This window comes from Protomyctophum parallelum, assembly GCF_964188405.1.
Source record: "Protomyctophum parallelum genome assembly, chromosome: 2".
Taxonomy (NCBI): Eukaryota; Metazoa; Chordata; class Actinopteri; order Myctophiformes; family Myctophidae; genus Protomyctophum; species Protomyctophum parallelum.
The window spans coordinates 9,717,685-9,740,973 of NC_139699.1; the positions used below are offsets into that span (position 1 = coordinate 9,717,685).

Here is a 23,289-nt window from a genome sequence, read left to right on the forward strand (position 1 = left end):
TGAACCAGACTATAGTATCAGTTGAACATCATAGAGATGAACCAGACTATAGTATCAGTTGAACATCATAGAGATGAACCAGACTATAGTATCAGTTGAACATCATAGAGATGAACCAGACTATAGTATCAGTTGAACATCATAGAGATGAACCAGACTATAGTATCAGTTGAACATCATAGAGATGAACCAGACTATAGTATCAGTTGAACATCATAGAGATGAACCAGACTATAGTATCAGTTGAACATTATGGAGATGAACCAGGCTATAGTATCAGTTGAACATCATGGAGATGAACCAGACTATAGTATCAGTTGAACATCATGGAGATGAACCAGACTATAGTATCAGTTGAACATCATAGAGATGAACCAGACTATAGTATCAGTTGAACATTATAGAGATGAACCAGACTATAGTATCAGTTGAACATTATAGAGATGAACCGCAGACTATAGTATCAGTTGAACATCATGGAGATGAACCAGACTATAGTATCAGTTGAACATCATAGAGATGAACCAGACTATAGTATCAGTTGAACATCATGGAGATGAACCAGACTATAGTATCAGTTGAACATCATGGAGATGAACCAGACTATAGTATCAGTTGAACATCATGGAGATGAACCAGACTATAGTATCAGTTGAACATCATAGAGATGAACCAGACTATAGTATCAGTTGAACATCATGGAGATGAACCAGACTATAGTATCAGTTGAACATCATAGAGATGAACCAGACTATAGTATCAGGTGAACATCATAGAGATGAACCAGACTATAGTATCAGTTGAACATCATGGAGATGAACCAGACTATAGTATCAGGTGAACATCATAGAGATTAACCAGACTATAGTATCAGTTGAACATCATGGAGATGAACCAGACTATAGTATCAGTTGAACATTATAGAGATGAACCAGACTATAGTATCAGTTGAACATCATAGAGATGAACCAGACTATAGTATCAGGTGAACATCATAGAGATGAACCAGACTATAGTATCAGTTGAACATCATGGAGATGAACCAGACTATAGTATCAGGTGAACATCATAGAGATTAACCAGACTATAGTATCAGTTGAACATCATGGAGATGAACCAGACTATAGTATCAGTTGAACATATCAGTTGAGGATCACCGGCTATAGTCTCGCGTTGCCAGACTGTTTCCAAATGTTTCCAAATGATTCCATCATACAGGCTGGACTGGAGCAACGGAAGTTCTATCATGAGTAGGCCTATAGTTTAAGCCATTTTGACCTGAGATCATTTCTACATCCTGACAGTTTTCTGAAAAAGCTATGTTTCTATGTCAGTGGTTCTTCGATTTTTCAAAAATAGCAGACCTACAAGCTTGTAGGACTTAGACTTTTGTGAGGACCCCATTTTTTAAGTTGATGTGTTTAACATAGTGTCATTATAGACTATAGATCAAGCATTTTGAATATCCATTGTATCTAAATACATAGGCAGTTTGCTTTAGTGTTGAGTAACAACAATTAATGATATTCTATATTTTTTGTAAAGCACAGACAAACGATTGATTCAACATTTTATTCAGTTTGTAGAATGGTTACAGTTAAAAAACAAAATTGTTTACACCAGGGTCCTCCACTTTTAAATTCATCCGAACATTCAATGACATACAACTAAAATGGTCTAAATGTAAACTACAGCAAATCTGGGGAATCTGTAACATGGCAGAAGACCAGTCTGTTCAAATAGTATGTTACATTTACTTGCAATTCATCTATACATGGAAACATTTGTTTCATCGCCATCCTATTAATCTAGAATTAGCATGCTCATACATGTAATATGTTCACATTCATATGTGTGGTCATCACATTTTCAGTGGCTCAAATTAGTAAAATTCTAACACAAGAACAGTTTAAATCCAGTGTGTAAAACCTTGTGAAAGTCTAAATTATTTGAATTACTAAAAGCTTTTCCACACACACACATCACAATTATTTAGGTTTCTCTCCAGTGTGAATTATCTGGTGTGTATTAAGGCTGTCCATTCTAGAGAAGTGTTGTCCACACTGATCACATCCATAGGGTTTCTCTCCAGTGTGAATTATCTGGTGTGTATTAAGGCTGGACATTTGAGAGAAGTGTTGTCCACACTGATCACATCCATATGGTTTCTCTCCAGTGTGAATTCGCTGGTGACTTTTCAGGGTGGACTTGACAGAGAAGTGTTGTCCACACTGATCACATCCATAGGGTTTCTCTCCAGTGTGAATTAGCTTGTGTGTTTTAAGGTTGGTCAACTGAGAGAAGTGTTGTCCACAATGATCACATCCATAGGGTTTCTCTCCAGTGTGAATTAGCTTGTGTCTTTTAAGGCTGGCCAACTGAGAGAAGTGTTGTCCACAATGATCACATCCATAGGGTTTCTCTCCAGTGTGAATTCTCTGGTGGGTTTTCAGGCTGTCCAAATTAGAGAAGTGTTTCTCACACTGATCACATCCATAGGGTTTCTCTCCAGTGTGAATTCGCTGGTGTCTTTTCAGGTTGGCCAAATGAGAGAAGTGTTGTCCACACTGATCACATCCATAGGGTTTCTCTCCAGTGTGAATTAGCTTGTGTGTTTTAAGGTTGGTCAACTGAGAGAAGAGCTGTCCACAATGATCACATCCATAGGGTTTCTCTCCAGTGTGAATTCTCTGGTGGGTTTTCAGGCTGTCCAAATTAGAGAAGTGTTTCTCACACTGATCACATCCATAGGGTTTCTCTCCAGTGTGAATTTGCTGGTGTCTTTTCAGGTTGGCCAACTGAGAGAAATGTTGTCCACACTGATCACATCCATAGGCTTTCTCTCCAGTGTGAATTCTCTGGTGTGTTTTAAGTTTGGACATTGTAGGGAAGCGTTTACCACACTGATCACAGCAGTGGTGTTTTTGCTTAGCCAAGCTTCTTTGTTCATTCACCTCTGGTAGAACAGGTAAACCAGGCTGATGATGCAACACTGGATTGGGAACAAAGACAAATGAAACATTGCTTAGTTGTACTTCATGGACTTAAAATTGCAGAAACTAATGTGAAGTTAATGTACACAATTATACATTAGTAGGCATTTATTATCCGATTCGACAATCTGCTGTGCATTTTTGAGACAAACAACTGTATTTTAAGTCAATGCTAATATTAAAATAAAACAAATACACATGACTATTTATGTTAGTGTATATCCATATAGACAGTTAGTAACTTACAGAGGTCTTGGTGATCATTGGGTCCTCCCTGTTGAGCAGAACTGTCCATGGTGGCATTGGTAGAGTTCATCTTCAGCTGAAGTCTGGAGTCCACACTCAGATGTGATCAGAAATGATTGATATCCTGGAGGAGTTGTAGAGAACTCTTCTTATACTAGAGAGGCTGTGGTGGAACCACTAACTGCTTGGTGTTGATTGGCCAAAGAGTGGAACAATATAATCATGTCTCCACCAATCACAACCTAACAAACTGCTGCATGTGCTCCACCCCTCTGTAGCTCCTCCCCCAGGCCATGATCTATGCAACATTCTAGAAATAAACTGCTAACTGTGAGATTGCTTTGTAAGCTTCACATTTAATGAATCTAAACTATATCCATATTATGATACATTGATGTATGGACATAAGTACATCCTATTAGTCTGTGGACGTGAGTAAAGTAAATGCAGGAGTCAGCATAAATCCCAAATAACAGACTGTCAGAGTCAAAGCATATAATATAGAAAACATGATTAGTTAGTTATTGGTAAATCAGGTAACAAATAACTGAAACAAAATAAATACAAAATAACAAAACATTACAGCGGAGAAGAGAAAGAAAGTCAAACTAGTTTTTACATATGTGGTGCATAAAAACTGCTGGTTTAAAATACACCTTAAAAACATCAAAGGAGTAGTTCCTACCAAACTCTCCATTGGGTCTCCTACTGGAGACTGAGGTTCACAAACTATATGCTATGGATATATGTACATGCAATGAGTATCTGGATAATATATATGTCTAACAGTATTGATTAATTCTGTTCAGTTCTGTACAAAACTGGTCAAGGCCTAACAACACATTAGTATATTGTCAAATCCTTAGTCTCATATCCCATTGTGTAATGTGTAGTCCTGTGTGCAGAAACATGTGTCCATACAGTATTATTAATTCATGATCAGGATAAGTCAGGATAAATGATCATTATCTTTATAATAATAATCATATCCTATATCCATGATTACATTGTTATTAACAACAGAGACACAATAACAGCAACAACTGTATTTGTGTAAACCTGGGAAACCGGACAACATTAAGTATTTAAGTCATTGTTCAGGTTGCTCTTTTCAAATGCTAAATAATGAACAAAACCCCATGTTAAAATGTAAACAGGCTACATGATGATGGCTGATGATTCATTTACTATAGACAATGCATTCAAATGCAGAGATTAAACATGTTAATGGTCACTGGTTGTCTGGCATTGGTCAGATCACCTGTTAATGATCACATTATGGATGCACTGAGACCATTTTACACCTCTTTGACTAAATAAAAAATAACAAAACATTACAGCGGAGAAGAGTAAGAAAGTCAAACTAGTTTTTGCTCATATTGTGGTTTACATCACAGCATCTTACAAAGAAAAACAGTTAGGCCTATTTGTTTTCCAAAACACAAACTGCCACTCACCCCTAAAATGACTGCAGACAGTCTTCATAAATAGTACACACGCCTTTATATTTACCCTTCTCTTTAACAGTATACTACCACATCCCCTGTACCTTTATTATTATTTTATTACGGTGCAATGTAAGTTCAATTTGTTTCCACTTTAGTATAGAAGACAGTGGTCTGGTTTCTGTACAAAACTTGTCAAGGCCTAACAACACATTAGTATATTGTCAAATCATAGCCCATTGTGTAATGTGTAGGCCTGTGTGCAGAAACATGTGTCCATACAGTATTATTAATTCCTGATCAGGATAAGTCAGGATAAATGTTAAAGGATAAATTGTTATTAACAACAGAGACAGAATAACAGCAACAACTGTATTTGTGTAAACCTGGGAAACCGGACAACGTTAAGTCTTAAAGTCATTGTTCAGGTTGCTCTGAGGGAATGAGGAGCACTCAGGTGTGTGGAATTAGTTTCAATAGGGTTGTGATGACTGCACTTTTATTCAATGTTTCTTTTTCAAACTCTAAATAATGAACAAAACCCCAGGTTAAAATGTAAACAGGCTAATAGATGATGGCTGATGCAACTGGAAGACATTGAACTAAAACACAAGCTGATCAATCTTTGCAGGGTCCTCCTTTTAGGATGGAATTTGTAACCCACGTCTAACATTAACATTCAATGTTTGTTTTTTGTTTTTTCAAATGCTAAACTGCTAACTGTGAGATTGCTTTGTAAGCTTGAATCTAAACTATATCCATATTATGATACATTGATGTATGGACATAAGTACATCATATTAGTGAAAGTGAGTAAAGTAAATGCAGGAGTCAGCATAAATCCCAAATAACAGACACTGTCAGAGTCAAAGCATATAATATAGAAAACAGATTAGTTAGTTATTGGTAAATCAGGAAACAAATAACTGAAACAAAAACTGTATTTGTGCAAACCTGGGAAACCGGACAACTTTAAGTCTTTAAGTCATTGTTCAGGTTGCTCTGAGGGAATGAGGAGCACTCAGGTGTGTGGAATTAGTTTCAATAGGGTTGTGATGACTGCACTTTTATTCAATGTTTCTTTTTCAAATGCTAAATAATGAACAAAACCCACATTCTTACACCAGGTTAAAATGTAAACAGGCTACATGATGATGGCTGATGCTTCATTCACTATAGACAATGCATTCAAATGCAGAGATTAAACATGTTAATGGTCACTGGTTGTCTGGCATTGGTCAGATCACCTGTTAATGATCACATTATGGATGCACTGAGACCATTTTACACCTCTTTGACTAAATAAAAAATAACAAAACATTACAGCGGAGAAGAGAAAGAAAGTCTAACTAGTTTTTACATATGTGGTGCATAAAAACTGCTGGTTTATAATAAACCTTAAAAACATCAAATGAGTAGTTCTTACCAAACTCTCCATTGGGTCTCCTACTGGAGACTGAGGTTCACAAACTATATGCTATGGATATTATGTACATGCAATGAGTATCTGAATAATATATATGTCTAACAGTATTGAATAATATAAGTGGATATTAATTAATGCAGCAGAATCAAAGAGGATTGCTCTACATTATTTCAGTAACATCAGAACCAAGTAGAACCAGCTCTGGTGAAGAAACAACTGCTCATACTGTGGTTTACATCACAGCATCTTACAAAGAAAAACAGTTAGGCCTTTTTGTTTTCCAAAACACAAACTGCCACTCACACCTATAATGATTGCTGACAGTCTTAATAAATAGTACACAAGCCTTCATATTTAGCCTTCTCTTTAACAGTATACTACCACATCCCCTGTACCTTTATTATTATTTTATTACGGTGCAATGTAAGTTCAATTTGTTTCCACTTTAGTATAGAAGACAGTGGTCTGGTTTCTGTACAAAAATGGCCAAGGCCTAACAACACATTAGTATATATAATATATATATATATATATATATATATAATATTATGTGAATGCCTGAAAAAATTGCAAGGCAGTGGCAAATGAAAAGCCTTTTTTGGTGATCTTTAAGCCACTAATACATCCCAATGGAACTATAGAAGTACAGCTATAAAGGGGTTTTCCATGGTGGGCATATCCCTGCCAGGCTGGGTGGCCCATACCCAGGGCTGTGTGTGTAGATCATCAATCATGCAGGCATGCCTGGGAGAAACACCACCTGCAACAACTTGAACATCATGGAGATGAACCAGACTATAGTATCAGTTGAACATCATAGAGATGAACCAGACTATAGTATCAGTTGAACATCATAGAGATGAACCAGACTATAGTATCAGTTGAACATCATAGAGATGAACCAGACTATAGTATCAGTTGAACATCATAGAGATGAACCAGACTATAGTATCAGTTGAACATCATAGAGATGAACCAGACTATAGTATCAGTTGAACATCATAGAGATGAACCAGACTATAGTATCAGTTGAACATTATGGAGATGAACCAGACTATAGTATCAGTTGAACATCATGGAGATGAACCAGACTATAGTATCAGTTGAACATCATAGAGATGAACCAGACTATAGTATCAGTTGAACATCATGGAGATGAACCAGACTATAGTATCAGTTGAACATCATAGAGATGAACCAGACTATAGTATCAGTTGAACATCATAGAGATGAACCAGACTATAGTATCAGTTGAACATCATAGAGATGAACCAGACTATAGTATCAGTTGAACATTATGGAGATGAACCAGACTATAGTATCAGTTGAACATCATAGAGATGAACCAGACTATAGTATCAGTTGAACATCATAGAGATGAACCAGACTATAGTATCAGTTGAACATCATAGAGATGAACCAGACTATAGTATCAGTTGAACATCATGGAGATGAACCAGACTATAGTATCAGTTGAACATCATAGAGATGAACCAGACTATAGTATCAGTTGAACATCATGGAGAGGAACCAGACTATAGTATCAGTTGAACATCATAGAGATGAACCAGACTATAGTATCAGTTGCACATCATAGAGATGAACCAGACTATAGTATCAGTTGAACATATCAGTTGAGGATCACCGGCTATAGTCTCGCGTTGCCAGACTGTTTCCAAATGTTTCCAAATGTTTCCAACTGATTCCATCATACAGGCTGGACTGGAGCAACGGAAGTTCTATCATGAGTAGGCCTATAGTTTAAGCCATTTTGACCTGAGATCATTTCTACATCCTGACAGTTTTCTGAAAAAGCTATGTTTCTATGTCAGTGGTTCTTCGATTTTTCAAAAATAGCAGACCTACAAGCTTGTAGGACTTAGACTTTTGTGAGGACCCCATTTTTTAAGTTGATGTGTTTAATATAGTGTCATTATAGACTATAGATCAAGCATTTTGAATATCCATCGTATCTAAATACATAGGCAGTTTGCTTTAGTGTTGAGTAACAACAATTAATGATATTCTATATTTTTTGTAAAGCACAGACAAACGATTGATTCAACATTTTATTCAGTTTGTAGAATGGTTACAGTTAAAAAACAAAATTGTTTACACCAGGGTCCTCCACTTTTAAATCCATCCGAACATTTAATGACATACAACTAAAATGGTCTAAATGTAAACTACAGCAAATCTGGGGAATCTGTAACATGGCAGAAGACCAGTCTGTTCAAATAGTATGTTACATTTACTTGCAATTCATCTATACATGGAAACATTTGTTTCATCGCCATCCTATTAATCTAGAATTAGCATGCTCATACATGTAATATGTTCACATTCATATGTGTGGTCATCACATTTTCAGTGGCTCAAATTAGTAAAATTCTAACACAAGAACAGTTTAAATCCAGTGTGTAAAACCTTGTGAAAGTCTAAATTATTTGAATTACTAAAAGCTTTTCCACACACACACATCACAATTATTTAGGTTTCTCTCCAGTGTGAATTATCTGGTGTGTATTAAGGCTGTCCATTCTAGAGAAGTGTTGTCCACACTGATCACATCCATAGGGTTTCTCTCCAGTGTGAATTCTCTGGTGTGTATTAAGGCTGGACATTTGAGAGAAGTGTTGTCCACACTGATCACATCCATATGGTTTCTCTCCAGTGTGAATTCGCTGGTGACTTTTCAGGGTGGACTTGACAGAGAAGTGTTGTCCACACTGATCACATCCATAGGGTTTCTCTCCAGTGTGAATTAGCTTGTGTGTTTTAAGGTTGGTCAACTGAGAGAAGAGTTGTCCACAATGATCACATCCATAGGGTTTCTCTCCAGTGTGAATTCTCTGGTGGGTTTTCAGGCTGTCCAAATTAGAGAAGTGTTTCTCACACTGATCACATCCATAGGGTTTCTCTCCAGTGTGAATTCGCTGGTGTCTTTTCAGGTTGACCAAATGAGAGAAGTGTTGTCCACACTGATCACATCCATATGTTTTCTCTCCAGTGTGAATTCTCTGGTGGCTTTTAAGGTGTGCCATTCGAGAGAAGTGTTGTCCACAATGATCACATCCATAGGGTTTCTCTCCAGTGTGAATTCTCTGGTGACTTTTCAGGGTGGACTTGTTAGAGAAGTGTTGCCCACAATGATCACATCCATAGGGTTTCTCTCCAGTGTGAATTCGCTGATGACTTTTAAGGCTGTACATTCTAGAGAAATGTTGTCCACACTGATCACATCCATAGGCTTTCTCTCCAGTGTGAATTCTCTGGATAAATAAAAAATAACAAAACATTACAGCGGAGAAGAGAAAGAAAGTCAAACTAGTTTTTACATATGTGGTGCATAAAAACTGCTGGTTTAAAATACACCTTAAAAACATCAAAGGAGTAGTTCCTACCAAACTCTCCATTGGGTCTCCTACTGGAGACTGAGGTTCACAAACTATATGCTATGGATATATGTACATGCAATGAGTATCTGGATAATATATATGTCTAACAGTATTGATTAATTCTGTTCAGTTCTGTACAAAACTGGTCAAGGCCTAACAACACATTAGTATATTGTCAAATCCTTAGTCTCATATCCCATTGTGTAATGTGTAGTCCTGTGTGCAGAAACATGTGTCCATACAGTATTATTAATTCATGATCAGGATAAGTCAGGATAAATGATCATTATCTTTATAATAATAATCATATCCTATATCCATGATTACATTGTTATTAACAACAGAGACACAATAACAGCAACAACTGTATTTGTGTAAACCTGGGAAACCGGACAACATTAAGTATTTAAGTCATTGTTCAGGTTGCTCTTTTCAAATGCTAAATAATGAACAAAACCCCATGTTAAAATGTAAACAGGCTACATGATGATGGCTGATGATTCATTTACTATAGACAATGCATTCAAATGCAGAGATTAAACATGTTAATGGTCACTGGTTGTCTGGCATTGGTCAGATCACCTGTTAATGATCACATTATGGATGCACTGAGACCATTTTACACCTCTTTGACTAAATAAAAAATAACAAAACATTACAGCGGAGAAGAGTAAGAAAGTCAAACTAGTTTTTGCTCATATTGTGGTTTACATCACAGCATCTTACAAAGAAAAACAGTTAGGCCTATTTGTTTTCCAAAACACAAACTGCCACTCACCCCTAAAATGACTGCAGACAGTCTTCATAAATAGTACACACGCCTTTATATTTACCCTTCTCTTTAACAGTATACTACCACATCCCCTGTACCTTTATTATTATTTTATTACGGTGCAATGTAAGTTCAATTTGTTTCCACTTTAGTATAGAAGACAGTGGTCTGGTTTCTGTACAAAACTTGTCAAGGCCTAACAACACATTAGTATATTGTCAAATCATAGCCCATTGTGTAATGTGTAGGCCTGTGTGCAGAAACATGTGTCCATACAGTATTATTAATTCCTGATCAGGATAAGTCAGGATAAATGTTAAAGGATAAATTGTTATTAACAACAGAGACAGAATAACAGCAACAACTGTATTTGTGTAAACCTGGGAAACCGGACAACGTTAAGTCTTAAAGTCATTGTTCAGGTTGCTCTGAGGGAATGAGGAGCACTCAGGTGTGTGGAATTAGTTTCAATAGGGTTGTGATGACTGCACTTTTATTCAATGTTTCTTTTTCAAACTCTAAATAATGAACAAAACCCCAGGTTAAAATGTAAACAGGCTAATAGATGATGGCTGATGCAACTGGAAGACATTGAACTAAAACACAAGCTGATCAATCTTTGCAGGGTCCTCCTTTTAGGATGGAATTTGTAACCCACGTCTAACATTAACATTCAATGTTTGTTTTTTGTTTTTTCAAATGCTAAACTGCTAACTGTGAGATTGCTTTGTAAGCTTGAATCTAAACTATATCCATATTATGATACATTGATGTATGGACATAAGTACATCATATTAGTGAAAGTGAGTAAAGTAAATGCAGGAGTCAGCATAAATCCCAAATAACAGACACTGTCAGAGTCAAAGCATATAATATAGAAAACAGATTAGTTAGTTATTGGTAAATCAGGAAACAAATAACTGAAACAAAAACTGTATTTGTGCAAACCTGGGAAACCGGACAACTTTAAGTCTTTAAGTCATTGTTCAGGTTGCTCTGAGGGAATGAGGAGCACTCAGGTGTGTGGAATTAGTTTCAATAGGGTTGTGATGACTGCACTTTTATTCAATGTTTCTTTTTCAAATGCTAAATAATGAACAAAACCCACATTCTTACACCAGGTTAAAATGTAAACAGGCTACATGATGATGGCTGATGCTTCATTCACTATAGACAATGCATTCAAATGCAGAGATTAAACATGTTAATGGTCACTGGTTGTCTGGCATTGGTCAGATCACCTGTTAATGATCACATTATGGATGCACTGAGACCATTTTACACCTCTTTGACTAAATAAAAAATAACAAAACATTACAGCGGAGAAGAGAAAGAAAGTCTAACTAGTTTTTACACATGTGGTGCATAAAAACTGCTGGTTTATAATAAACCTTAAAAACATCAAATGAGTAGTTCTTACCAAACTCTCCATTGGGTCTCCTACTGGAGACTGAGGTTCACAAACTATATGCTATGGATATTATGTACATGCAATGAGTATCTGAATAATATATATGTCTAACAGTATTGAATAATATAAGTGGATATTAATTAATGCAGCAGAATCAAAGAGGATTGCTCTACATTATTTCAGTAACATCAGAACCAAGTAGAACCAGCTCTGGTGAAGAAACAACTGCTCATACTGTGGTTTACATCACAGCATCTTACAAAGAAAAACAGTTAGGCCTTTTTGTTTTCCAAAACACAAACTGCCACTCACACCTATAATGATTGCTGACAGTCTTAATAAATAGTACACAAGCCTTCATATTTAGCCTTCTCTTTAACAGTATACTACCACATCCCCTGTACCTTTATTATTATTTTATTACGGTGCAATGTAAGTTCAATTTGTTTCCACTTTAGTATAGAAGACAGTGGTCTGGTTTCTGTACAAAAATGGCCAAGGCCTAACAACACATTAGTATATATAATATATATATATATATATATATAATATTATGTGAATGCCTGAAAAAATTGCAAGGCAGTGGCAAATGAAAAGCCTTTTTTGGTGATCTTTAAGCCACTAATACATCCCAATGGAACTATAGAAGTACAGCTATAAAGGGGTTTTCCATGGTGGGCATATCCCTGCCAGGCTGGGTGGCCCATACCCAGGGCTGTGTGTGTAGATCATCAATCATGCAGGCATGCCTGGGAGAAACACCACCTGCAACAACTTGAACATCATGGAGATGAACCAGACTATAGTATCAGTTGAACATCATAGAGATGAACCAGACTATAGTATCAGTTGAACATCATAGAGATGAACCAGACTATAGTATCAGTTGAACATCATAGAGATGAACCAGACTATAGTATCAGTTGAACATCATAGAGATGAACCAGACTATAGTATCAGTTGAACATCATAGAGATGAACCAGACTATAGTATCAGTTGGACATCATGGAGATGAACCAGACTATAGTATCAGTTGAACATTATGGAGATGAACCAGACTATAGTATCAGTTGAACATCATGGAGATGAACCAGACTATAGTATCAGTTGAACATCATAGAGATGAACCAGACTATAGTATCAGTTGAACATCATGGAGATGAACCAGACTATAGTATCAGTTGAACATCATAGAGATGAACCAGACTATAGTATCAGTTGAACATTATGGAGATGAACCAGACTATAGTATCAGTTGAACATCATAGAGATGAACCAGACTATAGTATCAGTTGAACATCATAGAGATGAACCAGACTATAGTATCAGTTGAACATTATGGAGATGAACCAGACTATAGTATCAGTTGAACATCATGGAGATGAACCAGACTATAGTATCAGTTGAACATCATAGAGATGAACCAGACTATAGTATCAGTTGAACATCATAGAGATGAACCAGACTATAGTATCAGTTGAACATCATAGAGATGAACCAGACTATAGTATCAGTTGAACATCATGGAGATGAACCAGACTATAGTATCAGTTGAACATCATAGAGATGAACCAGACTATAGTATCAGTTGAACATCATGGAGATGAACCAGACTATAGTATCAGTTGAACATATCAGTTGAGGATCACCGGCTATAGTCTTGCGTTGCCAGACTGATGCCTCTCGCAATTTCCAAATGATTCCATCAAACAGGCTGGACTGGAGCAACGGAAGTTCTATCATGAGTAGGCCTATAGTTTAAGCCATTTTGACCTGAGATCATTTCTACATCCTGACAGTTTTCTGAAAAAGCTATGTTTCTATGTCAGTGGTTCTTCGATTTTTCAAAAATAGCAGACCTACAAGCTCGTAGCGTGCCACTCGTTGGCGCGCTATGAGCTTGTAGGACTTAGACTTTTGTGAGGACCCCATTTTTTAAGTTGATGTGTTTAACATAGTGTCATTATAGACTATAGATCAAGCATTTTGAATATCCATCGTATCTAAATACATAGGCAGTTTGCTTTAGTGTTGAGTAACAACAATTAATGATATTCTATATTTTTTGTAAAGCACAGACAAACGATTGATTCAACATTTTATTCAGTTTGTAGAATGGTTACAGTTAAAAAACAAAATTGTTTACACCAGGGTCCTCCACTTTTAAATTCATCCGAACATTTAATGACATAAAACTAAAATGGTCTAAATGTAAACTACAGCAAATCTGGGGAATCTGTAACATGGCAGAAGACCAGTCTGTTCAAATAGTATATTACATTTACTTGCAATTCATCTATACATGGAAACATTTGTTTCATCGCCATCCTATTAATCTAGAATTAGCATGCTCATACATGTAATATGTTCACATTCATATGTGTGGTCATCACATTTTCAGTGGCTCAAATTAGTAAAATTCTAACACAAGAACAGTTTAAATCCAGTGTGTACAACCTTGTGAAAGTCTAAATTATTTGAATTACTAAAAGCTTTTCCACACACACACATCACAATTATTTAGGTTTCTCTCCAGTGTGAATTATCTGGTGTGTTTTAAGGCTGCCCATTCTAGAGAAGTGTTGTCCACACTGATCACATCCATAGGGTTTCTCTCCAGTGTGAATTCTCTGGTGTGTATTAAGGCTGGACATTTGAGAGAAGTGTTGTCCACACTGATCACATCCATATGGTTTCTCTCCAGTGTGAATTCGCTGGTGACTTTTCAGGGTGGACTTGACAGAGAAGTGTTGTCCACACTGATCACATCCATAGGGTTTCTCTCCAGTGTGAATTAGCTTGTGTGTTTTAAGGTTGGTCAACTGAGAGAAGAGTTGTCCACACTGATCACATCCATAGGGTTTCTCTCCAGTGTGAATTCTCTGGTGGGCTTTCAGGGTGGCCAAATGAGAGAAGTGTTTCTCACACTGATCACATCCATAGGGTTTCTCTCCGGTGTGAATTATCTGGTGGCTTTTAAGGTGTGCCAAATGAGAGAAGTGTTGTCCACACTGATCACATCCATAGGTTTTCTCTCCAGTGTGAATTTGCTGGTGACTTTTCAGGTTGGCCAACTGAGAGAAGTGTTGTCCACACTGATCACATCCATAGGGTTTCTCTCCAGTGTGAATTCGCTGGTGACTTTTCAGGCTTGCCAAATGAGAGAAGTGTTGTCCACACTGATCACATCCATAGGGTTTCTCTCCAGTGTGAATTCGCTGGTGTCTTTTCAGGTTGGCCAACTGAGAGAAGTGTTGTCCACAATGATCACATCCATAGGGTTTCTCTCCACTATGAATTCTCTGGTGACTTTTAAGGTGTGCTATTTGAGAGAAGTGTTGTCCACACTGATCACATCCATAGGGCTTCTCTCCAGTGTGAATTCGCTGGTGGATTTTAAGGTGTGCTATTTGAGAGAAGTGTTGTCCACACTGATCACATCCATAAGGTTTCTCTCCAGTGTGAATTCTCTGGTGTGTTTTAAGGCTGGACATTTTAGGGAAGCGTTTACCACACTGATCACATCCATAGGGCTTCTCTCCAGTGTGAATTCGCTGGTGGATTTTAAGGTGTGCCATTTGAGAGAAGTGTTGTCCACACTGATCACATCCATAAGGTTTCTCTCCAGTGTGAATTCTCTGGTGTGTTTTAAGGCTGGATATTTTAGGGAAGCGTTTACCACACTGATCACAGCAGTGGTGTTTTTGCTTAGCCAAGCTTATTTGTTCATTCACCTCTGGTAGAACAGGTAAACCAGGCTGATGATGCAACACTGGATTGGAAACAAAGACAAATGAAACATTGCTTAGTTGTACTTCATGGACTTAAAATCGTAGAAACTAATGTGAAGTTAATGTACACAATTATACATTAGCAGCCATTTATCCGATTCGACAATCTTTTAGAAAAAGAGACAAACAACTGTATTTTAAGTCAATGCTAATATTAAAACAAAACAAATAAACATGACTGTTTATGACACAGTGTATATCCATATAGACAGTTAGTAACTTACAGAGGTCTTGGTGATCATTGGGTCCTCCCTGTTGAGCAGAACTGTTCATAGTGGCATTGGTAGAGTTCATCTTCAGCTGAAGTCTGGAGTCCACAGTCAGATGTGATCAGAAATGATTGATATCCTGGAGGAGTTGTGGAGAACTCTTCTTATACTAGAGAACCTGAGGTGGAACCACTAACTGCTTGGTGTTGATTGGCCAAAGAGTGGAACAATAGAATCATGTCTCCACCAATCACAACCTAACAAACTGCTGCATGTGCTCCTCTCTAGCTCCTCCCCCAGGTCATGTGCTCCACCCCTCTGTAGCTCCTCCCCCAGGCCATGCTCTATGCAACATTCTAGAAATAAACTGCTAACTGTGAGATTGCTTTGTAAGCTTAATATTTAATGAATCTAAACTATATCCATATTATGATACATTGATGTATGGACATAAGTACATCCTATTAGTCTATGTGGACGTGAGTAAAGTAAATGCAGGAGTCAGCATAAATCCCAAATAACAGACACTGTCAGAGTCAAAGCATATAATATAGAAAACATGATTAGTTAGTTATTGGTAAATCAGGAAACAAATGACTGAAACAAAATAAATAAAAAATAACAAAACATTACAGCGGAGAAGAGAAAGAAACTAGTTTTTACATATGTGGTGCATAAAAACTGCTGGTTTATAATAAACCTCAAAAACATCAAAGGAGTAGTTCCTACCAAACTCCATTGGGTCTCCTACTGGAGACTGAGGTTCACAAACTATATGCTATGGATATATGTACATGCAATGAGTATCTGGATAATATATATGTCTAACGCAGTATTGAATAATTCTGTTCAGTTCTGTACAAAACTGGTCAAGGCCTAACAACACATTAGTATATTGTCAAATCCTTAGTCTCATATCCCATTGTGTAATGTGTAGTCCTGTGTGCAGAAACATGTGTCCATACAGTATTATTAATTCATGATCAGGATAAGTCAGGATAAATGATCATTATCTTTATAATAATAATCATATCCTATATCCATGATTACATTGTTATTAACAACAGAGACACAATAACAGCAACAACTGTATTTGTGTAAACCTGGGAAACCGGACAACGTTAAGTCTTTAAGTCATTGTTCAGGTTGCTCTTTTCAAATGCTAAATAATGAACAAAACCCCAGGTTAAAATGTAAACAGGCTACATGATGATGGCTGATGCTTCATTCACTATAGACAATGCATTCAAATGCAGAGATTAAACATGTTAATGGTCACTGGTTGTCTGGCATTGGTCAGATCACCTGTTAATGATCACATTATGGATGCACTGAGACCATTTTACACCTCTTTGACTAAATAAAAAATAACAAAACATTACAGCGGAGAAGAGAAAGAAAGTCAAACTAGTTTTTACATATGTGGTGCATAAAAACTGCTGGTTTATAATAAACCTTAAAAACATCAAAGGAGTAGTTCCTACCAAACTCTCCATTGGGTCTCCTACTGGAGACTGAGGTTCACAAACTATATGCTATGGATATTATGTACATGCAATGAGTATCTGGATAATATATATGTCTAACAGTATTGAATAATAGAAGTGGATATTTATTAATGCAGCAGAGTCAGAGGATTGCTCCACATTATTTCAGTAACATCAGAACCAAGTAGAACCAGCTCTGGTGAAGAAACAACTGCTCATACTGTGGTTTACATCCCAGCATCTTACAAAGAAAAACAGTTAGGCCTATTTGTTTTCCAAAACACAAACTGCCACTCACCAATAAAATGATTGCAGACAGTCTTAATAAATAGTACACAAGCCTTCATATTTAGCCTTCTCTTTGCCAGTATACTACCACATCCCCTGTACTTTTATTATTATTAAGGTGCAATGTAAGTTCAATTTGTTTCCACTTTAGTATAGAAGACAGTGGTCTGGTTTCTGTACAAAACTGGTCAAGGCCTAACAACAAATTAGTATATTGTCAAATCATAGCCTATTGTGTAATGTGTAGGCCTGTGTGCAGAAACATGTGTCCATACAGTATTATTAATTAATGATCAGGAACATGCTAAATGATGATGGCTGATGCTTCATTCAATATAGACAATGCATTCAAATGCAGAGATTAAACGTGTTAATGGTCACTGGTTGTCTGGCATTGGTCAGGTGTTGTTAGGGATATGTGTTGTTAAAATAGCTCTAGTAATCATTGATATATAGTTTGTTCAGTAACAGAATTCTTCCCATGTCTCCATATCCAGTCATAGGACTAATATAGGATACATACAGAAGTGAAACTGTAAGGGAAACTGGAAGACATTGAACTAAAACACAAGCTGATAAATCTTTGCAGGGTTCTCTCTCCTTTTAGGATGGAATTTGTAACCAACATTTATTTCTGTTTACCAAAGAGATTGTGTGATGGGCAGACTCCTGCTACTAAACAAAGACTGCATGGGATGTTTCACTTTCAAACATGTTTGGGGGATTATAACATCTACTCAGACTTTTGTTAGGACCCCATTTTTAATTTGATGTGTTTAACATAATGTGTCACTATAGACTATAGATCAAGCTTGTACAATAGGAAGAAAGAACAACCTTTCGTAATAGCATTTTGAATATCCATCGTAACTAAATACATAGGCAGTTTGTTTTAGTGAACTCTTTGTTTGTTATTCTCTCCAGGTTGCAACCACATTTTAATCCATTTTTGGCCGGGAACCCCTTTTGGTGTTTCAAGCATTCTGTTATACTTTAGCTATTGAAAAATAGCAGATCTACAAGCTCATAGACATATGAACTTGTAGGTCTGCTATTTTTTGAAAAATCGTAAAAATGCGGCAACAAATCTTTGAATAGGTATATAATTCTTTCAGAGCGAACGCTTTATTTATTTTCGACGTCGGACCTAAATGGGTTAATGAGACTTGTTTGGCCTTTCCCTTTTGCTAATCTTTGGACAGTGACACGCCATTCTCTGCTAATTATCTCGATTACACAGCATGACTGCACTACATCACCGTTCTGAGGCAACAGCTTGTATAGGACTTAGACTTTTGTGAGGACCCCATTTTTTTGATGTGTTTAACATAGTGTCATTATAGACTATAGATCAAGCATTTTGAATATCCATCGTATCTAAATACATAGGCAGTTTGGATGGATATGATGTACATGCAATGAGTATCTGGATAATATATATGTCTAACAGTATTGAATAATATAAGTGGATATTAATTAACGCAGCAGAGTCAAAGAGGATTGCTCTACATTATTACAGTAACATCAGAACCAAGTAGAACCAGCTCTGGTGAAGAAACAACTGCTCATACTGTGGTTTACATCACAGCATCTTACAAAGAAAAACAGTTAGGCCTATTTGTTTTCCAAAACACAAACTACTCACCCCTAAAATGATTGCAGACAGTCTTCATGAATAGTACACAAGCCTTCATATTTAGCCTTCTCTTTATCAGTATACTACCGTACATCCCCTGTACCTTTATTATTATTTTATTAAGGTGCAATGTAAGTTCAATTTGTTTCCACTTTAGTATAGAAGACAGTGGTCTGGTTTCTGTACAAAACTGGTCAAGGCCTAACAACACATTAGTATATTGTCAAATCTCAGCCCATTGTGTAATGTGTAGGCCTGTGTGCAGAAACATGTGTCCATGCAGTTTTTTCATGATCAGGATATGTCAGGATAAATGATCATATCCTATATTCACGATTACATTGTTATTGAACATCATAGAGATGAACCAGACTATAGTATCAGTTGAACATCATAGAGATGAACCAGACTATAGTATCAGTTGAACATCATAGAGATGAACCAGACTATAGTATCAGTTGAACATTATGGAGATGAACCAGACTATAGTATCAGTTGAACATTAAAGAGATGAACCAGACTATAGTATCAGTTGAACATTAAAGAGATGAACCAGACTATAGTATCAGTTGAACATTAAAGAGATGAACCAGACTATAGTATCAGTTGAACATCATAGAGATGAACCAGACTATAGTATCAGTTGAACATCATGGAGATGAACCAGACTATAGTATCAGTTGAACATTATAGAGATGAACCAGACTATAGTATCAGTTGAACATCATAGAGATGAACCAGACTATAGTATCAGTTGAACATCATAGAGATGAACCAGACTATAGTATCAGTTGAACATCATAGAGATGAACCAGACTATAGTATCAGTTGAACATCATAGAGATGAACCAGACTATAGTATCAGTTGAACATCATGGAGATGAACCAGACTATAGTATCAGTTGAACATCATAGAGATGAACCAGACTATAGTAGGGGTGGGCAATATGGACAAAAGTTTTATCACGATATTTTTTCAAGCTTATCACGATACACGATATTATCACGATATTTTCGCGCGCGGTTTTTTATGGTTATTTTTCAAGTTACTTAACAGTACAAGGTAACAAAAATTTAAGAAATACCATTTAGACTGTATTTAGACATTTAAATACCATGAGAAACTCCTCATCGGTATGTGCACGAGCACACACACACACACACACACACACACACACCCCACACTATTATAATGTAGCTGTCAGCAGAAACCGCTTGTTGTCATTTTTTTATATTTTATGTCTTGCAAATGTATGCTCTACCATACTATAGCATCACACAAAAGCAACAGAAATAGCAGATCCGCAAGCTCTGCTTATCGTCTCTGTCGGGTGGAAATCCCATATGTCCAAAACTGTTAAGGATTCAAATTAAAAAAGGGCTAAAGTAGCAGATCTACAAGCTCAAATCATGTCACTTCACTCACACATCTCGAGCTTGTGGATCTTCTACTCTTGGTGCTTTTGTGTGACGCTGTATCAGTGATGTAAATAGGTTTTCAATGTAATGGGTCCCGGGATGCACAGGTGGTCATTCAAATGAGTCCCAAACAATTGTTATGAGTCCCATTTGGCCTTTAGTGTGGTCAACTTTTTGAGGGCACAAGGCCAAGTGCCAGGGCATGAAGGCCATCAATTAAAACAATGATTTTAAGTCCCCGCTCATCATTATTTTAGCTTAAAAGGTTAAGGATGATTACATTTTTTTTTATTTAAAGGCGAACATTGGTTCAGAACAGTGCTTCTTAAATAAATAATCACAGCTTTAAATAACAAAATATAAGTAGCTACTGTTGTAAAATATTGTAAACATGTCTGTAACATAGGGTCCCAGTGCAGAGATGAAAATCACAATGAAAAGGCCTGGGACCCTGTCACCCTGGGCTAATTCATATACATTTAATTTGGGGGTCCTTGAAATGCCTGAAGAAGGTCAGTAGACCGAAAGCTTGCCAAAAATAAATTGATTGTGCACAGATCTGAGTGTGCGGAGCTTCCCTTTATTTTTTCTCTTATTCCCTTTGTGGCTCCAGCACCTCTCTAAAGTTTTTTTCAGCGGATGAGCGGTGGTTCCTTTTCTATTGGGGTCCTTGAAATTAAAATGGCTGAGGATCACTGGATTAAACTGAGTTAATTCACAGAAAATACAATGACAGACAGCCTACATTCATTTGTATAGCCCTATGTTTGTTCTGCCTCGTCTGTTTTTGTTCTGATATTGTCACAACTGTGATTGATATGTTCCTTGTTTTTACCTTCTAACTTTGTTTCTTAAGGTGCTTTATAAATAACGTTTAATTTTACTTACATAACTTTTGAATGAGGGCTTGGATTAGAAAAGATTATTTTGTGCTAAAGTAATACATTGAATAACATGTAGATGTTAAGGCTAAACTGGCTGGACTGAGGACTCTGGAGATAAGTCAAGTGTAAAAAGCATTTTGTACACTTGTGTGCTTATGAACATTTACCACGTTATGTCCGCATTGATACAGAAATTAATGATTATTAAGCGAGCGACGCGTGTACAGTGAGCGGCGCGCGCTCTGGTGCTTGGCTACTTGGCTACTAGCCGTGGCCAGCCTAATGCCAGGGCTCCACCGGGCGCGTTGCGTCTCCGTCGCGTGCGTCAACAAACGAACCGGTTCAATTTTAATGGTGACCCCTTCATTGATTAAAAGGGTAACATTCTGTGACGGTGACGGAGACGCGATGCTGAGGCGGCCGGTGGAGCCCCGGTGTTACGGACAATTTACTCTGTCAACTAACGTAGCAGACGATAGCGTGGTAAATGGTGGAGCAGTCCTGCAGTCTATGCTGTTGCGTGGTGTTGTTTTGTGAGTTAAATTATATCCATGAAGACGAGTCACACGGGCTCTGTCTGTGTGACAGACGTGGAGTTCTTTTTGGGAACTATAACACGTCGCCCTTCCTCGACATGTTGAGCTGTGAGCGCAATGCTGTTTCCCTCTGCCTAGAAGAAAGGGGGCGGGGACTTTGGGAGTGCTGAGAACTCAACAGAGTTATAAGCAAACCACGTCGTCCATTGGGGTGCCGTAGCAACGTGTGGTTAGCTTGTAGATCTTTTATTTTTTGAGAACGAAACCGTCGTACTGCAGAAGTAAAAATTACGGCATAGAACTGCATATATAGAGTGTGCATTCACTGTCTGATGCAGCACATTTATCGTGATGGAAACGATAACTCTAAAAAGCCATATCGTGGAGACGTTGTATCGTCCCGACGATAATTATCGCCATATCGTCCACCCCTAGACTATAGTATCAGTTGAACATTATGGAGATGAACCAGACTATAGTATCAGTTGAACATCATAGAGATGAACCAGACTATAGTATCAGTTGAACATCATAGAGATGAACCAGACTATAGTATCAGTTGAACATCATAGAGATGAACCAGACTATAGTATCAGTTGAACATCATGGAGATGAACCAGACTATAGTATCAGTTGAACATCATGGAGATGAACCAGACTATAGTATCAGTTGAACATCATAGAGATGAACCAGACTATAGTATCAGTTGAGGATCACCAGCTATAGTCTCGCGTTGCCAGACTGTTGCCTCTCGCAATTTCCAAATGCTTCCATCATACAGGCTGGACTGGAGCAACGGAAGTTTTATCATGAGTAGGCCTATAGTTTAAGCCATTTTGACCTGAGATCAGATTCTAAAAATGTTTTCTACATCCTGACAGTTTTCTGAAAAAGCTATGTTTCTATGTCAGTGGTTCTTCGATTTTTCAAAAATAGCAGACCTACAAGCTCGTAGCGTGCCACTCGGTGGCGTGCTACATAGGCAGTTTGCTTTAGTGTTGAGTAACACAACAATGAATGATATTCTATATTTTTTGTAAAGCACAGACAAACGATTGATTCAACATTTTATTCAGTTTGTAGAATGGTTACAGTTAAAAAAAAACTGATATGAGGAAAAATAAACAACAAAAAAATAAACAACAAAATTGTTTGCACCAGGGTCCTCCAATTTTCAATTTATCCGAACATTTAATGACATACAACTAAAATGGTCTAAATGTAAACTACAGCAAATCTGGGGAATCTGTAACATGGCAGAAGACCAGTCCGTTCAAATAGTATGTTACATTTACTTGCAATTCATCTATACATGGAAACATTTGTTTCATCACCATCCTATTAAT

General features: G+C 37.1%; 1 protein-coding gene across 2 annotated transcripts in view; it reads left to right on the forward strand.

Moving 5' to 3' along the window:
* Positions 1-23,289, forward strand: part of pcdh9 (protocadherin 9) — a gene marked incomplete at its 5' end in the record, with an annotated part of 323,534 nt that overhangs the window by 147,296 nt on the left and 152,949 nt on the right. The window lies entirely within an intron of this gene.